This window comes from Thermobia domestica, chromosome 9, assembly GCF_964235325.1.
Source record: "Thermobia domestica chromosome 9, izTheDome1.hap1.1, whole genome shotgun sequence".
In the NCBI taxonomy this organism is placed as follows: Eukaryota; Metazoa; Arthropoda; class Insecta; order Zygentoma; family Lepismatidae; genus Thermobia; species Thermobia domestica.
In genome coordinates this window covers 87,901,811-87,919,247 of record NC_137462.1, presented here as the reverse complement: position 1 = coordinate 87,919,247, position 17,437 = coordinate 87,901,811, and the positions used below count along the sequence as shown (strand labels likewise).

General features: G+C 35.4%; 1 protein-coding gene across 1 annotated transcript in view; it reads left to right on the top strand.

Moving 5' to 3' along the window:
• Positions 1-17,437, top strand: part of LOC145694826 (dynein beta chain, ciliary-like) — a 614,922-nt gene that overhangs the window by 91,328 nt on the left and 506,157 nt on the right. The gene's annotated exons all lie outside the window — the stretch shown is intronic.

The following is a 17,437-nucleotide window of genomic DNA, read 5'->3' as shown; positions in this document are numbered from 1 at the left end:
TGCTGGAACCACATTGTTTCTTTCGCTGTCTCCTGCACCTGCCAGTGTTTTTTTTTTTTTTTTTTTTTTTTGTAACTTCGAAGTTTACGATGGTAGTACAGTATGTTTTACTAGGATTCAAGCTCACTGAATGTTTCCCGTGACTCCCGATTACTTTAAAACTACTTCACTTAAATTGAAATTACTCGTGGTCAATATCTCAATATATTCAATTCACACATTCTACGGTTTTGAAGCAACAACTTTATTCTTTTGAATAATGACACAAGCATAGTTCTTGCTGTTGCAGTATTTCTGCCACAACCAGCTTTTTTTTTATTTTTTATTTTTTTTTACGGTCATTTGAGTTAAACTTACGCTCCCTCTCCGACGTTAATACTGCCTTATTCACTAATCGGATTGGTATGCACTATTTGTCTTCCAGGTCCTATTGATTGATCGAGTTTGAAGTAGGAACTTCTGATGAACAGGTTTTGCCAACAGCCGAGAGACTTACAGAGTTTCTCAATCCCGCTGGAACTATTTTTAATTAAACCATCATTATACAAAAATTCATACACACACTACAACACTGTGCCTGCTCTAGCATCCTTGCAGTATTAACAAGGGGCAAACACCTGCAGACGTTCTCGCCACACTATAACTCATCATCCTTTTCGATATCATTCACCATTCTTCCTTCTATCATCATAGATCAAGAATTAGAAAATAGTATGAAGGCAAGGTTTTACGCTACCTTCATCGGCTTCGTGCTCACCTTCTATAGCTCGAAGACCAACACGGACCTCCCATGGCCTCTACTTTGGATTATGAAATCACTCTTACAAAAACTAGACTGTACGAAGTGCCTCTGAACACCCAATCGACCATTTTTGAGATGCACCTACAAAAAAAGCAACTCTAATCCGAATTCGATTCACCTAGAGTAACGTGTTTTGGAATTTTTACCACATATCTATCAATCGTAAGCGAGCACCATTACAGCTTCCATTTGATGAAAAGCAAGCAGAGCTTATTAGGAAGGTTACGCTATCTCTAAAACATTTAATATCACCATGCAACAGAGTCATAGATTTAAATATTCCTACAGAGGAACCCATATTTAGTTGTTCATATTTCTCTAATTCTTCCTCGTAAGAATTGGCTGAAGACATTATCTTTAAATAGAAGGATTTAACGATACCCACTTCTACCAGATACCACGATACCCACGCTACCCAATACGAACAAAATATAAACGTATAGGGGTCTCTCGCTTCCAGATGTCATCAATGAATAACCTTTACCTCTGACCAACAGACACATGCTCACATCGCTTTCTCACCGTCAAGCTCAAGGAATTACCATTAACTACTACGGAATATCATGCAAAGTCTCATCACCCGCATCGAAAACCCAGTACCATCGATCTTGCGAATTACTATCCAGATGCAGCACAGGATCTACTTCAAGCTTTCGATCCCATTGAGCTATAAGTTGCCATTAACGTGCATAAAATCTCTGCACCATAACATTTTCTGCATACTCCTATGCTTGGAATTAAAATCAGTTAAGAATGAGTAGTGAATTTAGTCGCCTAATGTGGTATGGATTACTACCTCGTCCCCCTTGGATTAAAAAAAATATATAGTCAAGATATCCTTTCTAAAAATACTATACAGTATTTTCATGGAATATGTTCTTTGATGTTTCACAATCATTTCCACTTCTTGGATTTAAAATATATCTAGAACTTGAGAATAGAATTCTCTCTTCCTCCCAGAAGTTAAAAATTAATAACTTTCGTAAATATGATTCGATTTTAGCACAATATGATGTGTATGTTTGTTGAGGAATTAAGATAATCTCCACTCTTGCAGTTGAAGTCAATCAAATATTAGCAGCTTACCTAACCCCATCTCTGAAGATTTAAACAATTCTGTAATAACTTAGATAAAATATACAATTTTGTCGAATATAGTTTAACTTTTTCTGGGAACGTCCAATCGTCTGAATTGCTTGCAGTTGAAATGGAACAATAATAAGGGAGCACTTTCTCTCCAATTTTACAGGACAATTTCCAAAATATTTATTAATCACACTCAGATTTTTATAAAATATTGTGTGTGTGTGTGTGTGTTTTATGGGAGATTAGACACTTACGCCTCTAGTTTCGAGTTGAAATTAGTGAGAGGGAGGACGCTCACTAATGAAAGTTTAAAAAGGAAAATGAAAGTACACAAGAAATTAAATCTACTACGAATAGTATTGCTATGTATAATACACAGACTAGTGTGAATTGAACAATATATTAGGAGTTTGGATATGACTTGCAGCATTGTTTGTTAGATGGTGTTGCTTCTTACACGGGCATTTCTTTAATGTGATAACACCCGTATTTAAGAGGCAGGAGTATCAGCTTTAAAAGTCACTATGAGTCATTCGATCAGCATATCACAAACAGTTTTTCCTATTATCACTGTAAAAATATCCACTTTTGTTCTGTAAAAAGCATCATTTACGAAAAGTCTTCTATTACTTCACTATTTTTAAAAAAGAAAAGTTCTACGGATGCATGTTGAAACTTACATCAAACATGCTCCCTCAGTCAACATGTGTGAATGATGGTTTAATGAAGTGAAATATGGCGATTTCAGTATTGAGAACAAAGAACATGGAAAACCACGAAGGTGTTGAATTGCAAACCTTGCAAGATGAAGAATAATCTCAAACGAAAAAAAAAAAAAAACCCAGCTTGCAGAAGCATTACAAGTTAATCAAATAGTTTCAGGACATGTACATGCCTTAGGAAAGATTAAAAGAAAAGGAATGGGTAGACAACAAATAACTTGACAAATTTTGATTGCCGGGCAAAAAACGGAAATCGTTTCTTTATCGAATTGTTACTAGCGATGAAAATGATTTATTTTGGCGATTGAAAATGCAAAAGATCCGCAGTTGATCCATGCAACCACCATCACCAGGTCTAAGACATAATATCCAAGCTTAACTCTGCATCTGAAGGTATCAGAATTCTGTTCTATACTTCGAGTTGCATTGAAGGAAAATCGTACATAATTGCACAATAGACACGACAGAGTTGAGTCCTTCATAATAATGATCGACCACATGTTGCTAATCCTATGCACAAAAGGTAGAAAGCATTAGGTTGGGATGTTTATCCCATCCCATGTTTTTACCACACATAGCTCCTTTCGCCTGCCAATTGTTTCGTTCGATGGAGAGCGGACTTCCCGAATAGCGCCTCAGTTCTTATGAAGAAGTGAAAAATTGACTTAATGGATAGATTGCCTCAAAAGATGAGAAATTATTCCAGGAAGAAACCCGTAATTTAACCGAAAAATGGACGAACGTTATAGCTGAGGACAGACAATATTTCGAATCAATATTCTTTTCGTTTAGTAACTAAACCAACGTATTCCGTTTGTCAAAAATACCGCAACTCATATGCATACATCTAGTACTATGTAAGTCCGATTAAGAGGTTAATCAAGTTCCATCCGAACCACTTACAGACAGCAACAGATGTCAAACCGGGTTTTATAGAGCAACAGAACTTTAGGCAAACGTGTATCAGTCTATAAGGTGCTGTGGAGCAGATGAAGCTGTTGTTAAGTGGGCAAAATACTGTCGAAAAAAAATCGCATTTGGGAAAGGTACATCATAAGTCTTTCAACTGCAAACTTCAGTACTTTCCACATAGTAGAAAGGTGTTGGAACAAGGTTGGTGGTAAGACGAGCTACTGTCAGTGTTATAAATAAACAGCACAACTTACATCACGAATGAATTCGCATTCAAAGAAGGTATATGTGAAACTCAGAAAACCTGTGCTAAAGAAGATATAGAACATGACGGCCTTTAAGAATCCATTACAAGAGCGTGTTATAAACAAACGATTACATGTAGTTCGCTCAATAGTAAATCGGTAATCCACTGCGAATTGGGGTTGCAAAGTACTAATAAACACTTCTGACCAGAGTAGTATATATACACCACCGCCTCCTCGATTCACTTACCTGCCTGTTCATTCTTTTCAAAAACCATTGCCTCCCGCGTGAACGCTTGTTTTGTAATTTCGACGCTAGAGTGCAGCACGTACTGCCCATTTTTTGTGAGTAAATCTCTATGGTTTGCATAGAAATGACCACACTTTTCCAATAGTTTAGAAAAGAAAATGGCCTTATATTGTTGGGTATCATTCTGCAAAGCAAGAAAAGGCAAGTTGGAATACAATGGAGTGTTATTTCATGAAATACCATCCGATAATGAAGTACGTAAGAACATTAATAGGGGTATACATGAGGGATACTAGATTTTCCGTTTCTTCCTCAAGCCTTTGGCAGTTGCATATACGAAACTCTCTAAGTCAATAAACTAACTGTATACTCCACATTTGATGAGTTCAACAAGGGGGTATATTGACGAGGAGTTATAAAATGAAAAAGATCTTCAGTATTAGACTTCCAAACTATACTAAGTATAAGTGTTGGCAGTCTTATAAAAGGCTATGTCCTTCGGTTGACAGGTATCAGAGCAAAAACGGCAAGAGCTATTGACATGCAGTTTTCGGGGATCGATTCAGTGTCCCAGGAATATTTTCCATCTCCTTGGACTACCTTCTACTTAAGTCGGAAGTGGTTGAAATCGACAGTAGTAGTGGTCCCCGTTCGCCCGAATGACTCATCCTCACTCTCTTTTATGACCGGGGTGAAAGGTCAATGACCTGGCACGGGGTCAATGACCTAGGGGTACCTAGGACCACCCCCTCTAAATTTTGGCAGGGGTACCATGGCCCACCCCCTAAATTTTGGCAGGGGTACGTAGGACCACCCCCCTTAAATTTTGGAAATTGCCAAATCTAAAAATTTGGTATGGTAGCCTAGGACCACAGTATGTACCCCTATCAGTATTGGGTGTCTATGTCGTTCCCTTTTATGAGTAAAAAATTGCCAAAAATTCAAATTTCGGGGTTTTTTGACCTAATTTATCCCCTTTGATGAGGTGTTATTACCTTATATGTTTATATGAGCGTATACAGGAGTCTATTACCTTTCATAAGACATGGGTATATTAATGCACCCCTTGAAAAATTTGGGAGGGGTACCTTGGCCCACCCCTTAAATTTTAGAAATTGCCCAATTTAAACATTTGGTATTATAGTACAGAACCCTAGTATGTATCATGATAAATTTGGATGGTCCACCTCGTTCCCTTTTAGGGGTATCAAATTGCCAAAATATAAACGTAAGCAATACGTAGTATCACGTGTTTGGTTTTGACCTAAGTTATCCCCTTGGATGAGGTCCTATTACCTTATATGTTTATATGAGCGTATACAGGAGTCTATTACCTTTCATAAGACATGGGTATATTGGTGCACCCCTTTAAAAATTTGGGAGGGGTACCTTGGCCCACCCCTTTATTTTTAGAAATTGCCCAATTTAAACATTTGGTATAATAGTATAGAACCCTAGTATGTATCACTATAAATTTGGGTGGTCCACCTTGTTCCCTTTCATGGGTACAAAATTACCAAATTTTAGTACAACCACGTGTTTGGTCTTTTCACCTAATTTATCGCGTTTGATGAGGTGTTATTATCCTATATGGTTATATGGGCGTATACAGAGGTTCATTACCTTTCACAAAACATGGGTATATTGGTGCACCCCTTGAAAAATTTGGGAGGGGTACCTTGGCCCACCCCTTAAATTTTGGAAATTGCCCAATTTAAACATTTGGTATAATAGTATATGACCCTAATATATATTACGATAACCTCGTTCCCTTTTAGGGGTACAAAATTGTCAAATTTTAGTACAACCACGTGTTTGGTCATTTGGACCAATTTATGCTTTTGGATGAGGTCCTACAACCTTATATGGTTATATGGTTATGTATGGGTGTCTATTTCCTATCATAAGAAATAGGTACATTTGTGCACTCTGGGAGGGGTACCTTGGCCCACCCCTTAAATTTTGGAAATTGCCCAATTTAAACATTTGGTATTATAGTACCGGACCCTAATATGTATTATGATAAATTTGGGTGGTCCACCTCGTTCCCTTTTAGGGGTACAAAATTGTCAAAATATAAACGTAAGCAATACGTTGTACCACGTATTTGATCTTTTGGCCCAATTTATCCTCTTGGATGAGGTTCTATTACCTTATATGGTTATATGGTTATGTATAGGGGTCTATTCACTATCATAAGACATAGGTACATTTGTGCACTCCTTTAAAAATTTGGGAGAGGTACTTTGGCCCACCCTTTAAATTTTAGAAATTGCTCATTTTATATATTTGGTATTATAGTACTGGACCCTAACATGTATTATGATAAATTTGGGTGTTTCACCTCGTTCCCTTTTAGGGTGCCAAATTGCCAAATTTTAGTACAACCACGTTTTTTTTGGCCCAGTTTATCCTCTTGGATGAGGTTCTATTACCTTATATGGTTATATGGTTATGTATAGCGGTCTATTCCCTATCATAAGACATAGGTACATTTGTGCACTCCTTTAAAAATTTGGGAGGGGTACTTTGGCCCACCCCTTAAATTTTGGAAATTGCCCAATTTAAACATTTGGTATTATAGTACAAGACCCTAATATGTATTATGATAAATTTGGGTAATCCACCTCGTTCCCTTTTAGGGGTACAAAATTGACAAAATATAAACGTAAGCATTACGTTGTACCACGTGTTTGGTTTTTGACCTAATTTATTCCTTTGGATGAGGTCCTATTACCTTATATGGTAATGTATAGGTGTTCATTCCCTATCATAAGACATAGGTACATTGATGCACCCCGGGAGGGGATTCAGTATCATAGTACATGACTCAACATGTATCATGATAAATTTGGGTGGTCCACATCGTTCTCTTTTAGGGGTACAAAATTGGTAAAATATAAACATAAGCAATATGTTGTACCATGTGTTTGGTTTTTGGCCCAATTTCTCCCCTTTGATGAGGTTTTATTACCTTATATGGTTATATGGTCATGTATATAGGTTCATTTCCTATCATAAGATATGGGTACATTGATGCATCCTTTAAAAATTTGGGAGGGGTATCTTGGCTTATCCACGCGGTTTTAGAAATTGTTTAATATAAGCATTTGGTATCATAGTACAGGTCTCCAATATGTACCACTATAAATTTGGATGGTCCACATCGTTCCCTTTTCATAGGTAAAGAACTACCAAAAATCAAATTTCGGAGGTTATTGACCCCTATTTAGCATGTTATATGGATATGTACAGAGGTTTATTACCTTTATATGTTTATGTTCCCTTTTAAATTTGGGAATTATCAAATAACAAAATTCGGTAAACGTTTTCTAGGACCCATTGTAGATGTTGATGTTCCTCTTATGGCCAAATATTCAAAATTTAAATGTTATTGACCGGCTTTATTATTGAATAAGTACAGGATTTATTACTTTTTTCATAAGACACAGGTGTATTTGTGTACCAATCTTAAATTTCGGAAGGGGTACATTTCTTATTGTCATATCAATAATTGGTAATTGTTCTTAAAATTGGATAGTATCTCTTTCATTGGGTAAATCATTATGATCACGTGATCGGTTATTGACCTATGATGGGATTAGGAGTCCAGGACATTGGTACATTGAAACTTTGTAGGATAATTTGATAATGCGTCATTGGTTTTGATTATTCCCGCCAAATATAAACGTAAGCAAGACGTTGTACCACGTGATTGACCTTGATGAGGTAGTGTACAGGGATACATAGCTAACCTTATTGAATCTAATGACTCATAGTCTTAAGGGAATACATGCTACATCACTGGCAAAGTTATTGTTGATGCAATTTGATTGGTTGTTCACTATCTTTCGTGCAATCTGATTGGTTACTGATTTTCAAATCTTTGCTGCATTCAGTTTTAAGTTTTGTTTAACATTTAAAAAAGTTTTTGAAATTTTTGTTTGAAACTTTGGTTTGACATTTTTTCCTTTGATATTTTTAGTTTGAAAATTTTTGTTTCGAAGTTTTTGTTTCCAAATTTTTTGTTTGAAACAGGTTTGAAATTTTTTTCGTTTGAAATTTTTGGTTTGAAAAATTTGTTTCGAAAGTTTTGTTTAAAAAATTTTGTTTGAAATTTTTTGGTTTGGAATTTTTGTTTCAAAATTGTTTGAAATTTTTGTTTCAAAATTTTTTTTGAAATTTTTTGTTTTGAAATTTTTGTTTCAAAATTTTCTTTGAAATTTTTTCGTTTAAAAATTTTTGTTTCGAAATTTTTGTTTGAAATTTTTGTTTCAAGGTTTGATTTGACATTTTTAAAAGTTTGTGCACTTATTAGTAAAGAACCGGAACTGTTTAAAACAAAAACCTCTGGCAACATTATGGTGCAATAATACACGTCAGAACATGATAATGCAACGTCATGTTTTGCATCATCGTTCGAGTTAGTATTCATGACAACATCATCATGGCTACTTGTCTGCAGTTTCTAAACACACGTGATGTGATGAAATCATTTACCAAGATTACTGATTTACAACAGAATGTACCTTATAGAATCTTAGCTAGCCAAAAAATCCCTACAAAGTTTGGATTAAGAATCGTAGTGAAGCTTGAAAATGATAAGAATATAATTTTACCAGCAAGATATTTTCCCATGGAAGCATCAAAACAAGAAGAACTGCTGCGTTTCTTAAATACTGGATCTGTATCTTTATGTTACAAAGGATTCTTGGGTCGAAGTCATCAACTTGAATTTAATACACAGCCGGATTCGTCAGCAATTGAATTCAAACGTCAGCACATTTCTTTCCAATGACGTCAGCCGTAGTTGTATGAATTTGGTTGGTCAGCATGTCGGCAGCAACTGTGATGAAATCATGAATTCAAATATCAGCACATTTCTTTTCAATGACGTCAGCAATAACTATATATCAACCAATACACTGTCATCCCACGAAATCATTTGAGCAAGTACTTTTCAGGAGGAAAGATGTGTACTTCTAACGATAAAGAATTCCTCTTCGCAAGCTATTATCCAATAAATATATTTCAAACAAAACATGTGATGATTGGTATCAGTGCTAGAACATTTGAACCTGTAATTCGATTGGGCAAAGCAGAACAATTTGGTGTACAACTGAACTTTGAAGAATGGCACGAATCGACCAAATGAACGATTATTTTCATGATGAGCTAAATGTGACCATAGTCAAATCATTAGGCTCAAATCATGAAGTGGTGCTGCGTACAGTCCTCGAAGAGAAGATGGTGCTGTTACGTAAAAAGAGTACATTTCATGTTCCTCGCAACATGGTGTATCTAACACAAACGGAATGGAACAAATTCATCAGCGTATTCCAGTGTGTTAAACATGCAGTGGAAGTGTGCAACAAAACAAGTATATTCCTGAAAAAGTACTATTTTGAAAAATGTGTTATGCATATTGTACAACATGTATCTAGATATTGTGATGGTTGTCAACATCGTTCGTGGGTGCATACCTGTATTGATAAACAGTTTATTTGTGATCAAATGGACATTGAGTTTCCACCAATTGATATTGCAATAGACCTTAAAAGACTTCAACTGGAATTAAAATTATATGCTAAAGACAAACTAGTGCACGAAGTTCAAAATACATTGTATCGACAATATCCAGAACCACTATCTGGTATGGATGTATGTGGAGTGTAATAAAATGATCCATTTCAATGATTTGTGTTTTTTCATTTCAAGTACAACCCCATATTCTGACGTGTACTATTGCACCACAATGTTGTCAAAGGTTTTTGTTTCAAACAGTTCCGGTTCTTTACTAATAAGTGCACAAACTTTTAAAAATGTCAAACCAAACTTTAAAACAAAAAATTAGAACAAAAATCTTTGAAACAAAATTTTGAAACGAAAAAAATTCAAACAAAAAATTTCAAACGAAAAAAATTCAAACAAAATTTTGAAGCGAAAAAAATTTCAAACAAAATTTTGAAACAAAATTTCAAACAAAAAATTTGGAAACGAAAAATTTCAAACAAAAAATTTTAAACAAAATTTTCGAACAAAAATTTTCAAACAAAAAATTTCAAACAAAAAATTTGGAAACGAAAAATTTCAAACAAAAATTTTAAACAAAATTTTGAAACGAAAAAATTTTAAAAAATTTCAAACGAAAAATTTTTAAACAAAAAATTTTTGAAACAAAAGTTGTCAAAAAAATGTCAAACAAAATTTTGAAACAAAAATTCAAACAAAAATTTGAAAGCAAGAATTTTCAAACAAAAAGTTTCAAACAAAAAAATTTCAAACTAAAAATTTTACGTTTCACGGTTAACCGTCAAACTTTATCCGGTTTTTAACTATTCGATTAACAAATAAACGGTTTTGATCATATTTATCAGTGAGTGCAAAATGTTGAACGAAACCAAGATTTTTAAATGTTAAACAAAACTTAAAACTGAATACAGCAAAGATTTGAAAATCATCAACCAATCAGATTGCACGAAAGATAGTGATCAACCAATCAGATTGCAGGAAAGATAGTGATCATCCAATCAAATTGCATTAACAATAACTTTGCTAGTGTCAGATTACATCACCTTATGATTAAATTTTAAACTGTTGTAGCATGTATTGCCTTTCGTCTATGAGTCATAAGATTCAATAAGGTTAGCTATCAAATTTCTAAAGCTCAAGGTCAAATCAATCATCACCAATGATCTTAGACTATGAGCTGTGACTAAAGTTCAATGTATTGTTTCAAATTTCGCACCTTATGTTAAAATTCTGTTTATCACCATTCCCAAATTTAAAGAATACTTCTCTTGATATACCTAAGTCTTAGAGTTAATCATATCATTATATGTTCAATAAGGTCAATAATGTCCGTCAATTGTTTACCTGAGTAGAACCAACTGTTTTCTAAAAGTGTGTGTGTACTCAAACTTAAGAAGTACCACAACAAAGGAAATGAATCCCTGTACACTACCTCATCAAGGACAATCACGTGGTACAACGTCTTGCTTACGTTTATATTTGGCGGGAATAATCAAAACCAATGACGCATTATCAAATTATCCTACAAAGTTTCAATGTACCAATGTCCTGGACTCCTAATCCCATCATAGGTCAATAACCGATCACGTGATCATAATGATTTACCCAATGAAAGAGATACTATCCAATTTTAAGAACAATTACCAATTATTGATATGACAATAAGAAATGTACCCCTTCCGAAATTTAAGATTGGTACACAAATACACCTGTGTCTTATGAAAAAAGTAATAAATCCTGTACTTATTCAATAATAAAGCCGGTCAATAACATTTAAATTTTGAATATTTGGCCATAAGAGGAACATCAACATCTACAATGGGTCCTAGAAAACGTTTACCGAATTTTGTTATTTGATAATTCCCAAATTTAAAAGGGAACATAAACATATAAAGGTAATAAACCTCTGTACATATCCATATAACATGCTAAATAGGGGTCAATAACCTCCGAAATTTGATTTTTGGTAGTTCTTTACCTATGAAAAGGGAACGATGTGGACCATCCAAATTTATAGTGGTACATATTGGAGACCTGTACTATGATACCAAATGCTTATATTAAACAATTTCTAAAACCGCGTGGATAAGCCAAGATACCCCTCCCAAATTTTTAAAGGATGCATCAATGTACCCATATCTTATGATAGGAAATGAACCTATATACATGACCATATAACCATATAAGGTAATAAAACCTCATCAAAGGGGAGAAATTGGGCCAAAAACCAAACACATGGTACAACATATTGCTTATGTTTATATTTTACCAATTTTGTACCCCTAAAAGAGAACGATGTGGACCACCCAAATTTATCATGATACATATTAGGGTCTTGTACTATAATACCAAATGTTTAAATTGGGCAATTTCCAAAATTTAAGGGGTGGGCCAAAGTACCCCTCCCAAATTTTTAAAGGAGTGCACAAATGTACCTATGTCTTATGATAGGGAATAGACCGCTATACATAACCATATAACCATATAAGGTAATAGAACCTCATCCAAGAGGATAAATTGGGCCAAAAAAAAAACGTGGTTGTACTAAAATTTGGCAATTTTGTACCCCTAAAAGGGAACGAGGTTATCGTAATATATATCAGGGTCATATACTATTATACCAAATGTTTAAATTGGGCAATTTCCAAAATTTAAAGGGTGGGCCAAGGTACCCCTCCCAAATTTTTAAAGGAGTGCACAAATGTACCTATGTCTTATGATAGTGAATAGACCCCTATACATAACCATATAACCATATAAGGTAATAGAACCTCATCCAAGAGGATAAATTGGGCCAAAAGATCAAACACGTGGTACAACGTATTGCTTACGTTTATATTTTGACAATTTTGTACCCCTAAAAGGGAACGAGGTGGACCACCCAAATTTATCATAATACATATTAGGGTCCGGTACTATAATACCAAATGTTTAAATTGGGCAATTTCCAAAATTTAAGGGGTGGGCCAAGGTACCCCTCCCAGAGTGCACAAATGTACCTATTTCTTATGATAGGAAATAGACACCCATACATAACCATATAACCATATAAGGTTGTAGGACCTCATCCAAAAGCATAAATTGGTCCAAATGACCAAACACGTGGTTGTACTAAAATTTGACAATTTTGTACCCCTAAAAGGGAACGAGGTTATCGTAATATATATTAGGGTCATATACTATTATACCAAATGTTTAAATTGGGCAATTTCCAAAATTTAAGGGGTGGGCCAAGGTACCCCTCCCAAATTTTTCAAGGGGTGCACCAATATACCCATGTTTTGTGAAAGGTAATGAACCCCTGTATACGCCCATATAACCATATAGGATAATAACACCTCATCAAACGCGATAAATTAGGTGAAAAGACCAAACACGTGGTTGTACTAAAATTTGGTAATTTTGTACCCATGAAAGGGAACAAGGTGGACCACCCAAATTTATAGTGATACATACTAGGGTTCTATACTATTATACCAAATGTTTAAATTGGGCAATTTCTAAAAATAAAGGGGTGGGCCAAGGTACCCCTCCCAAATTTTTAAAGGGGTGCACCAATATACCCATGTTTTATGAAAGGTAATAGACTCCTGTATACGCTCATATAAACATATAAGGTAATAGGACCTCATCCAAGGGGATAACTTAGGTCAAAACCAAACACGTGGTACTACGTATTGCTTACGTTTATATTTTGGCAATTTGATACCCCTAAAAGGGAACGAGGTGGACCATCCAAATTTATCATGATACATACTAGGGTTCTGTACTATAATACCAAATGTTTAAATTGGGCAATTTCTAAAATTTAAGGGGTGGGCCAAGGTACCCCTCCCAAATTTTTCAAGGGGTGCATTAATATACCCATATGTTATGAAAGGTAATGGACCCCTGTATACGCCCATATAACCATGTAAGGTAATAACACCTCATCAAAGGGGATAAATTAGGTCAAAAAACCCCGAAATTTGAATTTTTGGCAATTTTTTACTCATAAAAGGGAACGACATAGACACCCAATACTGATAGGGGTACATACTGTGGTCCTAGGCTACCATACCAAATTTTTAGATTTGGCAATTTCCAAAATTTAAGGGGGGTGGTCCTACGTACCCCTGCCAAAATTTAGGGGGTGGGCCATGGTACCTCTGCCAAAATTTAGAGGGGGTGGTCCTAGGTACCCCTAGGTCATTGACCCCGGGCCAGGTCATTGACCTTTCACCCCGGTCATAAAAGAGAGTGAGGATGAGTCATTCGGGCGAACGGGGACCACTACTACTTCGACCACTTCCGGCTTCAACAGTAAAGCTTATAACTCAAAACGGTGATAGTAGCTACAAACTGTTTTCGGAAATTGATTCATGGTCTCAGGGAAATAACCCATCTGCATCCCTATATCTTAGTAAAACTGGAAGTTGAAGAAATTCAGTACTACGTCCAGTTTCAATGTTGATTTTCATATAGCAAAACCGGTAAGAGATTTTGCGAAAGGTTTCTCAGTAATCGATTCAGCCCCAATAATGTACTCCATGTCTTCAATATAGTATTCAATTTGCATAGCTTGGAAGTCTACTGTAGTTTCACTGTCTGAAACGATACTCACTTGTATATTTTGAATATTGTTGCTCTCGAGACAAGATTTAAGCTACTTCATCTCAAGAAGCTGTTGCTATATTGTGAGACAGCTTTTTCATCTCGTTTCTCATAGACAGTTGCTGTTTCGTATCGTGGACAACACTAATTTTAATACTAAAACAATGTACAATTTAGCTTAGAGTAAAAACAATCTATATAACATGTTGTGGTGTGGTTTGCGATAGCCCAAAGTCTGGAAAGTGTATTAGAAAATGTACAATTCTTTGTGTTTCACATTTGTATTAGTAATGACTAGTGTTGGGGTTTAAACTTCCTTATTATATATAGGGTAGCCCAAAAGTAGGTATACAGTAACTTGCTAATCAATCCATTGCTTTTTATATCATTTCTTATTGCTATCCATAAGGTAGACTTAGTTTCTTTATTATTTATTCTTAATGTCTTTGTATCTTAAGCTCGGAACAGCCGAAACAAATCAACCTATAAGCTAGAATGATATACCTGATCGATTCCGGGGTGTAGGCGTATACCTACTTTTGAGCCACCCTGTATAATTACAATTATAGTTAATGGCGCCGATTTCTCAGTAAATTTGGGAGGGGGGGGGGACATTCAGATGCAGAAGACATATATGAGGATTTTAAGAGAAATTGCATTCAAATTATATCAAATATCGCATATTCATAAGTACCATGCGGGGGGCCGGGACCCCCGCCCCCAGGATCAGCACCCTTACTTATAGCATCAGAGTTCCTTCACACGAGAGCATAAAATTATATAGGGTCTATATATATTCTATTTAGGCCAATATATGATTGTGCGTATTCTTTCATTTTTGTGCCTCAGCCGTAACATCAACAAATGTGTTCCTATTTGAACATATTTTTTTTGGTACTTCAATGACTACCGCATATTATATCCTTTACGCAAACCATTTAGATTTCTTTACATTCTTTCGATTAACATGTATTGTATACGTACAAATGTCAAACTGCAACGCTACAGGATTGACTGTCAAACGGTAGGATGCCATGGTAGGACCTGCCATCTAGTGGCGAATTCGTGACGAAAAGTACACGCATTTTTTGGCTGATTGAGCAGGCAGCTAGAGGGAGCGGACGGATGTAGAAGGCAGTGATATACACTTGTTTATTAAAAACTAAATTACAGTGTAACGGTTTCGACAACTTCACGTTGTCTTCATCAGGCACTGACTGAAAGAGATATCTTAGAGCATAGATATTTATACTGAAAGTGAAAGTACTCAAATTCCTTGTGTGCATGGGAAGCCAACTGAGTCGTACTTCTCCGGGCGTCATCTGTCGGCCACCTGCCCTGACTTAATTACCCTCCCACCTGTGTTTATCTTTTCCAGACATCTGTAACACACCTGTTGCTTATACTTGACCAACTGCCTTAAGACTTTCTCTTAATCTTCCCTTGATGCCTATTAGATGTAAATCACAGACTATACTACATACAACTGATTATAAATACAACAATATAAAAGTATAGACATATAAACATAGACATAAAAAATAAACTATAATATATAACAATATATAAAACTCTATATAAGTACGTATAACTATATACAATATTAAACTATATATAATATTAAATATATTAATATAAATCACATATAAATATATTCACTCTTGTTCTTTTACTTCAATTTGTTCCAATAATTTATCCCATAGCTCATGTATTAAACCACTTGTCCAGTTTATTAATTTGTCACTTTTCTCTTTCTTTATCCTTTGTGCTTCCTTTTATTTCCTTATCATTGATCTATTCTCCCTTTCTAGCCTCTGTACACCTTCCCAACCTATATCATGCCCCGTTTCTTTAACATGTTTATATGGCATTATTTTCTCTCTTAAGTCTCATATCATCGCTAACAACACGCGTTTTCTCTCCTTAAGTTTTTTCCGTTTCCCCTATGTATATCATATCACAATCCTTACACTTCACTTTATACACTACATCTTCATCTTTCTCACATATTTCCTTCGTTCTACTTTTCACTTTCTTAATCACTTCCAATTTCCCCCTCCTTTTCTGTACGTATTTACTCCAGTTCTGCCAAGTAAGTTCTTTATTTAGTACTTCTGTCTTCTCCCCAATGCTCTCTATCCCTTGCCATGTGTTCTCCTCCTCTTTCTTTCTTTCCTTTCTACTTCCTTTTCTTCTTTTCTCTTCAATTCTGTTCTTCCTTAACTTCTCTTTGTTGTATCCGTTCTGCTCTAGTAGGTTGTGGAACTTCTCTATGTCCTCCTTCTTCTTCTCTTCTTCAGTATCTATTTCTTCTATTTTCCTCTCCATATTCCTTATGAAGTTTCTTTTGGTGCTGTAATCCACATCACTCTTTCCGTGACAGTAAACTCCTCCCGCACATTCTTTCCTATACCATCATGTTGTAAATCGTCCATTTTTCCTCTCTATAGTCATGTTCAGGAAGTTTATAATGTTGTTCACCTCCAATTCCATTTCCAGTCTTATTCCTCTCTCTTCATCTTCAATCTTCTTTACGAATTTTTCCAGTTGTCTCTTTGTTCCTCTCCATACTCCCAAACAGTCATCCACATATCTGCAAAACAATATTAGGTTGTTTCCACCTTCTTCTATCACTTTCTGCTCCCATCTTTTCATCATCAGTTCTGACAACACTGGACTTAATCTTAAACCTACACATAGTCCTTCCTTAATTTTGACTAGTTTGTTCCCTATTGTACAAAAACTATTGTCCCATATTACTCTCAAGGCTTTCACTATTTTCTCTTTCTTCCAGTCTCTTATTTCTTTCCCTTCCACCTCTTCTTCTATGACTTTCACTATGTAATCCCTCTTTATACTCGGAAACATTGCCTTAACGTCAATACTAAACATAATTGTTTTATCCTTCTTATTCCCTATACGCTCTAACATTCTTTTCACTTCCTCCGTATTCTTTATCCGGTGACTCTCTTGACCTACCCGTATTTCTTTTTCCATTTTTCTTAATTCTTCTTCTAATGGTTCTAAACAGTTTCCCCTACAGTCCAATACTGGTCTTAGCTTAATATCTTTCTTGTGAATCTTCAGCAATCCTTTAATCTTTGGAATACTTCCTTCTTCTTTCACCCACTTTTTAAATCCTTTTCTTCCTTTTAAATCCTTTGTAAAGAACCCTCAAGGCCAGTGATCATGCGGTTACACCACAGTATATCGTGTAGTAAAAGAGCAAAGACAGAAGGCTGTACGGGCGCCATCAAGGTAGTGAACGCTGAAACTTTGTTCTAACAATGAACAA